Source organism: Megalobrama amblycephala, linkage group LG1, assembly GCF_018812025.1.
Source record: "Megalobrama amblycephala isolate DHTTF-2021 linkage group LG1, ASM1881202v1, whole genome shotgun sequence".
Lineage (NCBI taxonomy): Eukaryota > Metazoa > Chordata > Actinopteri > Cypriniformes > Xenocyprididae > Megalobrama > Megalobrama amblycephala.
In genome coordinates, this window is record NC_063044.1 from 47,941,469 (window position 1) to 47,957,144 (window position 15,676).

General features: G+C 36.4%; 1 protein-coding gene across 4 annotated transcripts in view; it reads left to right on the forward strand.

Moving 5' to 3' along the window:
* The first annotated feature begins 798 nt into the window (after positions 1 to 798).
* Positions 799 to 15,676, forward strand: part of kansl1b (KAT8 regulatory NSL complex subunit 1b) — a 73,636-nt gene continuing 58,758 nt past the window's right edge. For 2 of the 4 annotated variants that reach the window (XM_048197423.1, XM_048197430.1), the window contains exon 1: positions 2,624 to 3,180. The gene's annotated coding sequence lies outside the window, so the exon portion shown is untranslated. Of the gene's footprint in view, positions 908 to 2,623; positions 3,181 to 15,676 lie in introns of those variants that run through there. The other 2 variants (XM_048197414.1, XM_048197409.1) reach the window with 2 other exon arrangements.

The following is a 15,676-nucleotide window of genomic DNA, read 5'->3' on the forward strand; positions in this document are numbered from 1 at the left end:
TGTTTGGGTTCAAAAAAATCTCTCGGTCCATCAGAATTAACCTCCAAATAAATTTAAAACAACTATAAAATTGTATTTTTCCTGTAGTTAGAAGCGAGAATGTCCGCTTAAACGGTACCCTTTGAGTTCGTCTTGAAGATGTGAGTGGTGATGAAAGAAAGGCTGTAATACAGCAGAGACTATCAGCTGATGATGTTAGCATGCTAAACCTACTGTGAACGGGCCTGAGTAAACCAAATTAACACTGGACTTTAGTACAAAGCGTATCTAACTAATAGCAATAATTATATCCGTATTCATATCTCTATTTTAACTCTGCAAGTTTTTCGTTATATTGGTATTGATTGTGTGTGGTTGTGTTTCAAAACCTAGTGAGCTGCCTACTGAGTCAACATTCTGAACGCACGTATGTCAGGTAGGCAGCTGACGTGCTTTTGAGACACATTCCGTTACTCCATCATCTTCCTTCTGATGCGCCTTTCTTAGTCTTTTTGTTTACATTTCACTATCTGTTTTCAATTCATCTGTTAAGTTGAACTAACTTACTTTAGTAAATACGTTTTCTCCTGTAATTGTCTCCCAAAGTTCTGACTGTGACAAGTGAAATACTTTTGCAGCTTTTTATTATGTAATGAATGTTTACGTTTAATATATTGAAAGTTTTACAATGTAAATCTTAAAATTGTGCAATTCAGATTAAGTATTTTAAAATAATGTATGTTATTGTAAGGAATATAGGCTATTAAAATGATAAAAATAAATGCTAACTTTCTTTGTTATTGTCTGTTTGTTTTTTAGACTGCAGGTTGGATCGCTGTCTGTGTTTTTGAGATTACAAGTTACATTTGGATTAATAATGGAGGTTCCAGTAAACCATCAGATTAGACTGAAACCAGTCATCTCTAAGGTCTGATTCTCTTTTAAGTCATGTGTGCATTTGCATCTGTTTTAGTACATTCAGTTGTAATAATGTATTATGGGGATGTTCCTGTAGTATCTCTGCAGCATGTATACTGTACGTTGTTAGAGTAAACAGAGAAAATAGGCGTCAGCTAAATAACCAGTGCCACAGAAAGGAAGTTAAAATATATGGGCCTGGTTTCACAGACAGGGCTTAGCCTAAACCAGGATTAGATCTTTAAAGGGCATTTAAGTAACTTTTATAAATGTACACTAAAAAAAAACAAAAAAAAACATTGCATCTTGAGACAAAACAATATGGCACTGATTTATTTATTTTATTTTTAGATACGTCAGTGCAAGTTGGTTTCAGTTAAAATGGCTCAAACATGCATTTTAGTCTAGGACTAGCTTAAGCCTTGTCTGTGAAACCAGGGGATGGAGTATTCCCTTTTTAAACACTAGATGGTGCTGTCTTTTTATTTATTATTTATGAGGGCTTCTGTAAACAGGAAGCTTTAAACCCTCCTCATATTGGTTTCACAATTTCTCATTTCTTTAACCTGATAAAAGCCCATTTGTGACCCTGGACCACAAAACCAGTCATAAGTCGCACAGGTATATTTGTAGCAATAGCCAACAATACATTGTAAGGGTCAAAATGATCAAATTTTCTTTTATGCCAAAAATCATTAGGATATTACGTAAAGATCATGTTCCATGAAGATATTTGTGTATTTCCTACTGTAAATACATCAAAAATGTATTTTTGTGAGAGGATATGCATTGCTAAGGACTTCATTTGGACAACTTTAAAGGCAATTTTCTCAATATTTTGATTTTTTCACACCCTCAGATTCCAGATTTTTAAATAGTTGTATCTCAACCAAAATATTGTCCTATCCTAACAAAATATAAATCAACGGAAAGCTTATTTATTCAGCTTTCAGATGATGTATACATCTCAATTTCAAAAAATTGATCCATATGACTGGTTTTGTGGTCCAGGGTCACATTTTTTGCCACATAGTGTTAAGCATATTTTGATTTATATTCACTTTATGTTGCTAATTTTTGTCTTCCTGTCTACAACTGCTACTACTAATACAAATCTTGCATTTCAGTTCACATGTTGGGTCTTGTATAGACCCTTTTCACAGACTGTGATGATGCATTTTAAGTCATCAATATCGTTTTTTATATTTTCTTTTTTTTTCTTTTTTTTTTTAACATAGGCACATTTATAACACTAAACTTAGTATTACATTACCTCTGCATTACAAAAAACTAGTTATTATGTTTATTTTAATGCACATTAATTCAGCTTAGTGTCATCTGATCTGATTATGTCTACTATTATATTCGGTCATATTCCACTCCTCTTAGTATTATTTTCTTGAGGACTTCCTCCTATCCCTTGGTCACCTTTAGAGGCCCTTGAGTTCCCTCTACTGGTACAGCATTCATTTTATAACTTCTTTCTAGAAACGTGCAGCAGTATGCAGGGCTCTAAGCACTACTTGCTGTGCTGTTTTCATCCATATTTTACAGTATGCCATTTTGTTCAATCTTAAAATTTTAATTATGGTCAAATTTAGATTTTGACTGTGTTTTCGACCAATTATGCGTCTGTTTGACTCGTAATAATGTGGTGATGTAGTAAATGTGGCGCCCCCTAACGTCATGACGCATTAGGACAGGAAGCTTGGCGCCTCTAGCGGCCGGTCAGAGTAGCGCGTCTCTCTCCCGCCACTGCGCCGCTCCGCTTCTTTCTGTTTGTCAGACTCGCAATCCGAGGGAGAGGAGCGAGCCGCCATTTTCAGAGCTCGTCGCTTCCCCCTCGAACGACAACAATAAAAATACCGGACAAAAACGGAGTTTTAACAGCCGAAATCGAGCACGAAGACCTTTCGGAGAAGGAGAGAAGGGATTGCGCTCAAAGAACGACCGGAAAAGGGATACATTTCACTGCTTTTACGTGGCTTTTGTCGGGGGCGATTGAAAAACAGCCGACTGGGCTCCTATAGCTCGACTGCCCCCGTTTCTTTCGCCCATTTCGTGATTCCTAAACGCAGCCCGGAGGAGTGGGAGGAGGAAGAGGAGGGGGGGTTACCGAACACCGGAGCGCGCGAGAGAGGCCGGGGATTTTTCCACCTGAACGTGCAACAGCGGAATCTGCATCTGGATAATTGCTCCTGCCTGTCAGTTATTACTACTATATTTCTTAAGCGTGGGGATTTATTACACACATTTCCCCCGGAATCGGCTCCTCATCACGTGGTAGGTTCCTCCTTTTCTCTTTGTTAGTTTAAAACTCGGTGGCGTAAGGCAACTTCAGACATTTTTAACGCAATTACGCACTAAATCGCCGCGCGGTGAAATAGTGCACGCCGAGGGCGCGTTAACTCTATGAACGCGGCTCAGATCGGACGCTTTTCGCTCTCGGTGGTTATTTTCCACGGTTTGTTCTGGTTAAACTCGTGAAGTAGGCGGCGTTGAAAGTCAGACCATCAAGGTTGCAAAATCAGCCCGACATAATTATACGTGTTAACTTTACGAAAGCACGCAGTTGGTAATCACGCATGAGACAAGTTCGTTCACTCAGGGGCTTTGCATTGAGTAGGTTAAACCCATGCAGTGTGTAATCATGGGTTGGGTGCGCAGTATATGTCTGCTGCATCCAGATCAGTAGGGTTTCGTTCGTGTTGCGCGAATGGTGTGCATTGCATTACTATCCCAGTTATTGGATGCTGTCCCAGGCCTATGCATCACATGGATTTCCAGTAATACAGATTAATTATACAGTCAGTGCGTGCTGGCCCTTTAAGACTCACAAAATTATTATTTTTGTTTTATTCTAATATCATTTTAACGAAAACAAATCACGCGTAAATTTGATTTCCGGTATCTGTTCGGTACTGAATATATGTGCGAAATGATGCAATCGGGCTGTAAACAGTTACAACTTTTGCATTGAGTCTGGACACGGGGAGTTTTCCATAACTAGCTGCATTACATAATATTTTGTTGTTTTTCCCCTCTTTCCCTTTTCGTGTGCCCTCGCCCCGCTCACTGACGTCGCGAGAGATTTTTTTTTCTATGAGAATCTCCTCGCGCTGCTCGGCTGCGTCTCGATGCGTAGCGAAATAATTCACAAAAATCCTGTTTTAGTAGGCAACACGCCAGCTTTCGAAACGCAGCCAGCCATTCTTTACGGCCTTAAGCTCGTCCTAACCCTTATTTTCCGTCTAATTTAGAGGTTTATTTATATTTAGCACAGTATTTTGCCTGGTTGTGGACAGCAGAGGGCTTTATGTGTAATAGAACATTAACCTGCTCAACCTGTGGTTAGTGTAACGCTCGCGCTGTACTTTTCCATTATATAATGCGTTACGTTGCATATTTTTCGCAGCACACCATTGATCTCATGTCTCAAATATAACAGGTTCCGCATGTGTACGTGATGTTTATGGTTTGAAGAGACATTCGTGATGTATTGTCCCTCATTAATGACCTGATTTTATTGTTATGCCTTTTGTAGCTTAGCCCTTCATAAGACGTTCAGATGCATTAAATATTGTCTGTCCCACAAGACGTTGACTGTAATTTATTAAATGGGGGGCCTGTTTGTCTTTCTGAAACCTTGTTCCCAGATGGGGTTAAAACATGGTTGAAACAAAGACTTTCCTAGACCCAAACCTCCCCCCTCGTCTGATAGATGGATAGATACTGTATTGATCCCTAATGGGAAATGCCATGTCTCTCTCTTGTGCTGTTTGTTCTGTTTGCTCTCTTATTTCCTGGTTTTGAGGTCTTTTGTGTTGTGTACTGGAACAGTCTGTTTTGATTGCTCCCCCCCCCCCCCCCCATATTAAACTAGCTCTCTATTACATTGACTGGACAACTAATGTATTGAATTGTAAAAGTCTGTCTGCGGGACATCTTAAGAGTCTCCAGGGGTCGACATATGATTATGAGCTGTTGTGTACTTTCTTTTCATTCCATCCAGATTTATCATTGTCCTACATCCCCTCCTTACAGGAAGAGCTGTTACGTAACACATCAATACCAGTGACTAAGTGCTTCAATTACTTTTTCAAGGCAGTGCAGTCATCATTGACACTTTTTTTGATTTTTCCTTTTGTTTTGTTTTTTTAGTGCATAAATGAGCATTTAATATGCTTTAGGTAAATAATTTCACCTTAAAGTCATTTAGACAGTAGTGTGTGTGTGTGTGTGTGTGTGTGTGTGTGTGTGTGTGTGTGTGTGTGTGTGTGTGTGTGTGTGTGTATATATATATACACACATACACATACACACACATATACACACATACACACACACACATACACAGAGCTGGATTACGTAATCAGATTCTAAAGATCTAATACTTGTAATTAGAGTAAACTACATTTTAAAATACTCGTAATCAGACTACAGTTACTTTTTTATGGATTACATATTATTTACACAATGATAGTAAGTCATTCACAATTAATTGATTCTCCTAATTTTTCTTTTTTTTTTTTTTTTTTTTACATTTATATTTTTTTCATAGTAAACCTGCCGCTTATATACGTTTGTGATTCTTCGAGTTTTTCCGGCAGTGAGGGGGAAATATAGATGAAATATATGAAATATAGTTGAAATATAGTTGAAATATGTATATATGAACTACTCGAATAATAATAATAATATATGAAATATAGATGATATATTTGATGTAGCAGTGATATTGCTGTGAATTTCATGTTTTTAAATATTTTTGTAATGTTGCTGTTTTCTAAATTTTCTTAATTTTAAGTAAATGTTTTAAAATCATAAGATGTGATTTTTTTTTTTTTTTTTTTTTTTTTTTTTTTTTTTATTAATAATTTTATTTCGTGTTACTATCAGCAAACACTAACAGGTACATTAGTGTTAGTATTTTGAGCACTAAAAAGAATCTGTTGAGGCTCTCGTTGGTGACTATAATATATTTTTTGGAATATATTTTTTCTTTGTATCTGTCAAAATAGTACAAGATTATCCTACAATATATGTGACATCAAATAAGGGTTAGCACAAAAGTAATCCAAAAGTTTTGTTTTTGTTTTTTTGTTTTAGGTGTTCAGGAAGATTCTAAAATTTGTCTATTCTCTCTAGACATACTTGATATACCTTTTGTGTGGGCCGCCGCAGATCTCAGCTGTTGAACTGCATAATATTATTTTTGGCTCCCACACTGTTGAAGGGTGTCGAAGTGAATTTACAGAGAATTTAATTATTGTTTTAAGGCATTTAAATCAGTCTTTCTGTAATCCTTTTATGATCCATTTGAGTATTGATACCCTTAACTTGCAGTCAATATCAGTTTGAAGTATAAATCAATGTCACAAAATTAACTGTTTTTGTCTGACTCCGAAACCCAAGGCCTGGCTTTATTTTAAACTTAAAAGGCTTAGCTCCTAAGTTGTATCTGTTAAGTGTAATTTGAACTCTGTTCTCCTTGGCAGGGCATTAGATTGTCAGGACTTTGGGAGGTTAAAAATGAAAAGTGAAAGAAAGTGCAAGCTACTGACAAAACACTGTCTGGAAACATCAAGGTTGTTCTTCTCTCTGGAACGTTCAAGGCCGGGACTGGAGACATCCACCGGGCCATTTGGCTGGGAGCGGAGAGAGGAGTCAGTCAGATTATGAGACAGGACCACCTGTTTAATGTGTTCGGGAAAAATAACCCGACACGGTGGCCTGTAACCAGAGAAAACTTTTGTAGTTTAAGTCTTATTAACATAGATTCTCTGTTACAAGGGCAAGTGTGTCTGTTTTTACAAACAACAACACTTTTTTTGTGGGCAAAGTTAATTCACTTTAAGTCTTTTTAAATGAAATGCTTTCTGATTTCAGCCTTAAAGGGCTTCTGTTAGTAAATTCACCCTGCTGGGAGTACTTGAACCATATGGAAGAAATCAAAGCCTTCCAGACTCCATGTGAATGCAGAGTTGACCTTCTTCCTCTGAAGTTGAAATTTCCTCTTTTTTTTTCTTTTTTGTTGTTTTTTTTTTTGTAGATTGATCTTCTCAAGAGAACGATAAAAATAATTACACTTGTCCACCACTGTTGTGTTTATCAAACTAGCTGTGACAGTTGTTGAAAGTTGTTAGCTAAGGTTAGGCTGAACTGAGTTTAAAGTTCATTTACCTCCCACAAGGGTAGTTGACATGAAAAACAAATGGGGAAGTTGACATGTCCAGTGGTGTGACGTACTGTACTACTGTAATCTAAAACTATTTTAAAAATTTTGCTTATTTATTGTTTTTATTATTAAATGTGTAGCTTTTATGAATTTATGATAATTCATGTTATATAGTATATTTGTACTTTTGCAACTTATATTTAGTGCAATGGTCAAGGCAAAATATGCACTTTCCACTTATATATATCAAAGTTAACCTAAGATCCTCTTATTTTTAAATAGTACAAGGACATGTGATGTGTCAACTTTCCACAAATAAAGGCCTTTTCATAAAGGCTTTCTCTCTCTCACACCTACATTTACACACTCAAAAGATAAGCTCTCATTCACACACTTCCTCCTTGGTCCAGATAGTGTGAGAACCATGATCTAGATGAATTACAACCACTTGAAATCACTTTTGTTTAATTGAATGTATTGATCGAGTAGATGAGTAGAGGTTGTGTTTTAATTAGTAAAATATGACCGTTCGATACCTAAGTTTAAATTGTTTAATGATACATTTTTTTTAAATGTATTTATAGATAGATAGTTATAATAGTTGTCTAGAAAAGTGCAAACTGTTACAGGATTATTTAATAAGTGCCTTATGTTTTCCCCATAAACCAGCACTGTGTGTGGCAAAGGTTACACAAAAACATGACTGTTCTGAGATCTGTTTTGATAGTGCTGTTGTGGCTTTAGGTAAGTGTAATTACACAACTGCATTGTGCTCATGATAAAACAATATCCCCAGGGAAAATAAGAGTTGCTAGCTGGCAATGACATGCTCGACATGTCTAAGAATAGTCTTTGGTCTGTTAATGAGTGTCCAAATGCAAATTTTTGGATTGTTTGAGAGATCGGACCCAGGGAACTACTACTTTCTCTGCACCGCTCAGGAGTCATTGAAATGCATGTTTCTGACCTTCACACATTTCAAGTAGTGTGAGAGAGGGAGGTTATCACAATCCACAAAGCAGGTCATTTGAAAACTTCCCTTGTGATAGATCGTTGTTTGAGGGCCAAGATTGGAGCCACAAAGATTAAAAAGCCAATTTATTAAAATGTTTTTTGCTTTTGTATTAAAAGGGGCTAAATTAAGTAACAATGTTCTATATATGTATCTAAGTTCTATTTTCTGTATTCTTTGACACATCAACCTTCCACAGTGCGAGTAAATCACTCGTCTATGCGACTACATTTTCTTGCTAAGTGACTAAATGTCTGTCATTAGCCTTTGGCTAATAAATTGTTAGATTTTACTCACCAGTGTTTGAGTTAGATGCTAAGTATAAGCAAAGTCCCTTTAAGACGAGTCCTTTCACTCGGCGGCCATCTTTGAAATGCCTCTCAGGCATTCAAGTGCAGCTCCTATCTCTTTTAATGGGGAAACATCAAATTCTCCAAAGCTGTTTGCCAGGATTGAAATCACCAGTGAAATCTGACAACAACTGTCTCATAAATTTTGTTTCTAAATGCTCGAATCATGACAAAAAAGTGTTTTTCGGGATGGGTCAAGCTAATGCACATACAAAATGCGCGTCTCTTATGTCTCATTTCGGAGACGCATGTCTGACTGTTTCTATAGGAACTGGAGCTTCTAATGGCTGCTGCAGTAATGCGATGACTTTACCAAGAGGGCGGGACTTATTCCGTCATATTGCGCACTCCACTTTCTCCCATTCGAAACAATATGAGTGATGTGTCTTGTATTATTCTATAGTCTTTGGTGTAAGTTCAGCACAGATATATTTTCACTCGTCTTGAACACTGACTGAGCGCTTGATCTTTAAAACACACTTTTACAGTTCATCTCAATGGACGCGCAGCGTATTTGACGCACCGTAAACTGTAGTGTGAAGGCGCACAACACGCAAAGAGAGAGAGCGAGAATTGAAATACTGGCAGTGAGCTTTTTTCATGCGCTATTACATTAATTATGCTTGATAGGGTTGGGTACCGTTCACATTTTTTACCTTTTTTCTGTAATTTACTCTTGTGTAATAACAAAAACATTTATTTAAAAAGTCCAAACCTCTCAATCTTTAGTTAGATTAAAAAAAAAAAAAAAAGTTCTAATAATTGTAATATTATTTTTTTCTATAATTAAGTGGTTAATCTGGTTGTAATGTTTATTTTTATCTAATTGTTTTATTTAAATTTGACAAATGCATTCTATAAAGACGTACATTATCCAGTACAAAAGTAATATATTTCTGTTTCAAGCTAAACCAAACAATTTTGATGGGTTGCTGGGTTACCTTGAAGTTTCTGTGTGGATATATGATATGAATTTTGATAGTTTTTCTCAAATTAAATGGTAAAATTCTCATGAAGTGACTCTACAGCAGCTCTGGAGATGAAGTTCATGTGTTCATGTCCTCATATAGTGAGATGGCGGAGGCTGAAAAACACAGCAAGCATCACGTGTGCTTCATTGTGTGTAGTAAACTAAACCGTGCCATTCATTCATACAGAGATGAGAAGAAAATGCAGGATTCATATTTAAACTCTTCTTTTGCAGTTTAATATTCACAGACACTAGTCCATATCACAATTCGATTCAAGTGACTGACCTACTTTTGATTTATTCATCCAAAAATTGACAAATTCCATGACATTCTGCATTATACGGTGAATTCCGTTTCTATGAATGGATTCCGGGATTCCGTCTGCGTTTTCCTCATCGCGGAAACCATAGGGCCCTAGAAATGTAACCACACTTCAGAACGTTTTTGGATAGCCATTGCCCTGTGTGTTGTTTTTTGAACAAGTTGCAGGGGAGACATCACATCAAGGTCTCTCTCTCTTTTTCTCTAACGTACCCCCGCGCCTTGCGTTCTCAGGTACTAAGATTTGGGACCAATTGATTTAATGTGAATTGGTACTCTGTAGTACTGACATAATTTGGTCGGTACCTTTAAAAGTACAGAGTTAGGTACCCAACCCTAATGCTTAAAGGCCCATTGAAGTGCCTTGGAACTTGCAGCTTTATTCACTGTGTTGACGTAATAATTATATCAAGACCCACAAATATTCGCCCATTGCATTATTATACATTACATTCAACATTATATATAGTAGTTTAACGTAGTAATGTCACTGAAACTCCGTAAACATTTATTTTTTTCCTCACGCATTACTCACACTTTCAATGCAGGCATGCGTTGGATCTCTTGCACAGACTCTACCAGTGCTCGCTATGATTTTTCATAGTTATTAGCATTTTATTGTGCATGTAAATATACAGATTGTCTGGGTAACAAGTCATTCTGTTTAGTGTCAGTTCCAGAATTGACCGACAGCCTTGTCATTCCATAGTGCATATATTTTCCCTTTAAAGTCAACAGGTTTGTGTACATCTTATTTGTCATTAAATTGTTTATTGCGTTATGTCCACCGTATTGCGTTTAGTTTTTTGTCGGCATATGCCAATTTCATAAACTGATTTTAATAAACTGTTCAACCACTTTTTTTGTGTGTGTAGCAGTGTTAATTTCGTTATCGAAAACCATGACGAAAAATGTTCGTTGACAACCTTTTTTTCCATGACTAAGACGAGACAATGAGAGACGATGAGAGATGTCATTTAACGATAATGTGACTAAAACTACACGTGTAATATCGTTGACGAAAAAAGACGAGACTGAAATGTGGCTAAAAGACTAAACACTTTATCAAAATCACTTTTTGTTTTTGTCGAATAAAGGAGACAAAACATTACAGACGGTCTTTATGAGCTTTCACGCTTACGGTTGCCAGATTTCCTGAATTTAAACCCCCTATCAGAGCTTTTCTGTTAAAAGAGCACATTTTACTTAATCTTTGCTATCTGGCAACCCCGCACACAAGCCCTCTCTACATTGAGGAAGAAGCGCGGATGATCTAAAAAACACAAGTAAGCTGGAGTTCAGTGCTCTTCATTTGAGATTTTCTACTTAAATTAAAGTGTCTATATTGCGCTGCTCGTTTACTGACTAAATCTGGGACCAGACTGCAGGCTGATATCCAGCAGTGGTTCTCAAACTGACGTACACGAAAAGTGCCATTCATTTTATTCTACTCCACCTTAAAATAACATGAAAACTGAACATTCTAGGAGGTAAAATGTCATATATACACAACATTTAATTAGGTTACCTCATCTTTCGTGGTCAAAACTGACTGCACCCACACATGCCAGCATCACGCTACATTAACTTAGTGCTGTTCTCGACAATATAACGTTACCTTTGTAAAAGTGGGGATTTAGCACTTAAAAGCATGAAGAACAAATATAGACACAGACTGCATGTAGAGGTGCCGTAGAACGTCTTTTTAAAAGATGTAATATAAGTCTAAGGTGTCCCCTGAATGTGTCTGTGAAGTTTCAGCTCAAAATACCCCATGGATTTTTTTTTTTTTTTTTATAAATTTTTTTAACTGCCTATTTTGGGGCATCATTAAATATGAGCCAATTTAGGCTGCGGACCCTTTAAATGCTCACGCTCCCCGCCCACAGAGCTCTTGCTTGCCTTAAACAGCTTAAACAAAGTTCACACAGCTACTATAACCCTCAAAATGGATCTTTACAAAGTGTTTCTCATGCAACATGCCTAATCGCGTAAGTACAGTGTTTATTTGGATGTTTACATTTGATTCTGAATGAGTTTGATAGTGCCCCGTGGCTAAAGCTAACATTACACACTGTTGGAGAGATTTATAAAGAATGAAGTTGTTTATGAATTATACAGACTGCAAGTGTTTAAAAATGAAAATAGCGACGGCTCTTGTCTCCGTGAATACAGTAAGAAACGATGGTAACTTTAACCACATTTAACAGTACATTAGCAACATGCTAACAAAACATTTAGAAAGACAATTCACAAATATCACTAAAAATATCATGTTATCATGGATCATGTCAGTTATTATTGCTCCATCTGCCATTTTTCGCTATTGTCCTTGCTTGCTTACCTAGTCTGATGATTCCGCTGTGCACAGATCCAGACGTTAATACTGGCTGCCCTTATGTAATGCCTTGAACATGGGCTGGCATATGCAAATATTGGGGGCGTACATATTAATGATCCCGACTGTTACATAACAGTCGGTGTTATGTTGAGATTCGCCTGTTCTTTGGAGGTCTAAACAAATGAGATTTTAAGGAGGAGGAAGCAATGGTGTTTTCCATGTACTGAACTCTTGTTATTTAACTATGCCAAGATAAGTTCAATTTTTAATTCTAGGGCACCTTTAAGATTAAAACTCTCTTTGATACAAAAACATACCCTTCTGTGAGTTACTGTTTTAATGTTGATCATATTATACCAGCAAGAATATTGCCTGAATGTAATATATAATATCCAGAATATTGATTTTATACAACAGTTCAACAAAGAAAAGGGTGATATTAAGTGATGTACATTTTAAACAGTATTATCAGTATTTTTGCTCTATTTTGCAACGAAAGCCACAACAGAACTGCAGCACACAAGCTGTTTCGTGAACGCATCTGCAGCTTGGAACGAATCGTCAATGATTCAATCCATTCATAAATACAGCCGCTTGCTTTAATACTGACAGAATGAATGACTCGATGATTCACTCATTAAAACAGTGACTTACCTCCACCTACTGGCGGTTTTAATGTTATATTTAAAAGTATCACTTCGTTTTTATCATCATTGTAATTTATTGATTTTTTTTTTTATTTTTATTTTTTTTTATTTAAGGCATTATTTATTTTACAAAGGTATTTATAAAGGTAAAAAATGCATTTTAAGAAGGCAAATATTGTCCCTTAATGGAAATGTGTAACTGCAGTCTAAGTGGAAAAGAGAGGGTACACAGAAGGATGTACGACACTCTAGAAAGTTTGAGAACCACTTAAAGAGGATATGTACAATTGCACAAGTGCTACTGCTAAGAGTGCAATGTCAATACAGTCTGTTACCTTGATTCAAATTTTTCATAAGCTTAAATGAATTGGTCTATAGAAAAAAAATTATAATGACTATTTTGTCAAAAGACTACATATAAAATAGCTATCAAAATTAATGTTGGTAACTGTAGTTTGGTAACTAAAAGTAATGACTAAGACTTGACAAAAATGTGATGACTTTTCGTCGACTAAAACTAGACTAAAATATGAAAGACTAAAATGACTAAAATGTGACTCAGACTAAGGAGCATTTTCGTCTGAAGATAAAGACCAAGACTAAATCAAAAATGGCTGCCAAAATTAACACTGGTGTGTAGGATATCTCTGTTCTTGTAGGTGTGGTTCCATTGTTTTCATGGGACACTGCTCTTCAGGTTTGTTCTGACTAGTAGGTTCTTAATAGAGATAATGGTTAAAAGAGCTCATTGACAAGACTTGACAAGGCTGTGCGATATGACAATATATATCATTACCACGAAATAAACTGTCTATCATTAGAGATTTTGCTATATCGTATATATCGTAATATGTAAACGTATTGCACTATTGACACTTCAGAGTGATGAAATGCATGAATGAGAATATAAAAAGCGTGACGTGCTTGATGTTAAAAGATTTATAAGCGGAATATATCCTGAAAATGAACTTGGTACAGCACTCGTGCTGACTCTCCTGCCTCTCTCAGAAGGTGATCACGAATTAGAGATGTGCTTGATGTTAAAGTGTATTAAGCACTAGGGCTGGGTAAAAAATATCGATTTCTCGATTTTAATCGATTCTCATTTTTACGAACTGATATCGATTCTTAAATCCCAAGAATCGATTATTCTAGTCTGTTTTCAGTTGATGAATGAGCAGAATATGCAGCACCTTCCATCCAATAAATCGCAATAATCTTTGTGCTTTGTTACTTTTGATATGAAACACAGTCTCAGATTTCAAATGACATCCATCTTATGAGTTTCAAAAAATTTAATGTTTAATGTCGCGCGACAGATCGCTTTAGCGCCTCAGTTAAAGAGAAGCGGCAGTACGGAGTGCATGTGAACATCCTCTCCTCCGCTTTAATACCAGTTACAGTGCAAAATAAACACGACTAAACATCTGAAGGTATGTTAAAATTAGGGCTGACCGATATATCGCATGCGATTGTCACGCACATTTCGTCAGTAAAGCTGGTTCCCTGATTACCGCTAAATCGCCATCACCTGCTTTCAAATGGAGCGGCATTTAATAGACAGAGCCGTAGATCACTGACAAGCTACGAAATATCGCGTTCATTATCAAAGGCGATATTGCGTAGCTTGTCAGTGAACTACGGCTCTGTCTATTAAATGCCGCTCCATTTGAAAGCAGGTGATGGCGATTTAGTGGTAATCAGGGAACCGGCTTTACTGACGAAATGCGCGTGACAATCGCATGCGATATATCGGTCAGCCCTAGTTAAAATATACAGTACAACTTACCGAAATCCCAATACCCATATCATCTCTCGTGTAATTGCTCAATCAGTGTTTCTACCTCGGAAAGACGTCAATAGCTTGTGGGCTAAACAATGTCACGTAACGTCACCATTACCTCACATAAAACATATTCAGTGACCATAAACTCATTAGTCAGCTAGAAAAGTGTACTCTAGAAAGCAGCATTCTGATAAATATATGCACCGTTACATATTCATTATAATTTTTAATGTTCTTCAATATTTAATGCATGTTTAAATATATCAGTTATGACAGCTGCGATTTAAATGTTTATATTTAAAAAAAACAACAACAAAAAACCAATTGGAGTAGAAATATGATTATGTAATTCTAAACTTTATTTATAACAAAAACATCATTGAGTGTAATTTAAGTGTTTGTGTATAAATAAGTTAATTTAACCTTCAGTATTATTATAGTAGTACCAACTGACTTGCATGTGTAGTTTACAGCATTAGCTGAGAGATTTTTTTTTTTTTTTTTTCCTCTAGAAAATTTGCCATGTACTGTAACTAAAATACTACATCCAAAATAATCGAATCGAATTGTGAAAATTGTATCAATACCTAGCCCTATTAAGCACAATAAGTAGGGGTGGGTGATATACTGGTAGACACGATTAGCTGGTAGAAATTTGTCAACTGGTAGAGATTTTAGACGATTGTCTCTGTCGCATGAGGTTGCTATGCTGCGCGGTCACGAAAGCTTATAATTTGCATGAGTTTTTAAGCATTGTGGTTTAAAAACAAGTGGTTTTAAACTGTTTAAGTGCAATAAGCAGCGAAAGACATCTCGTTTCAACATATGCACGCGCTCTCTGAGAGACGCGCGACACGAAGCTGCTGCTCATAGAGCGCGTGAGGATTGAACAGAGTATGTTTTGATGCCTAATTGGGCTTGAACGGTTAAATGCACATACCTATGTGCCAAAGTAAACCGAGCATTTATGTCTTAAGTGAAGGTACAGTTGAGAAAGACGAGGCTCGAGTTAATGGATCGGTGCAGTCAGTCTTAAAGGGACAGCATCCAAATTTTCCTGATATTATTATTAATGCTAATCAAACAACAAAAAAGAGAGACAACTGCTTGCTTTTGTAACTTTAATAAGAATAAATGTGTATTTAATTCATACAGTAAATACTATGTATTGTT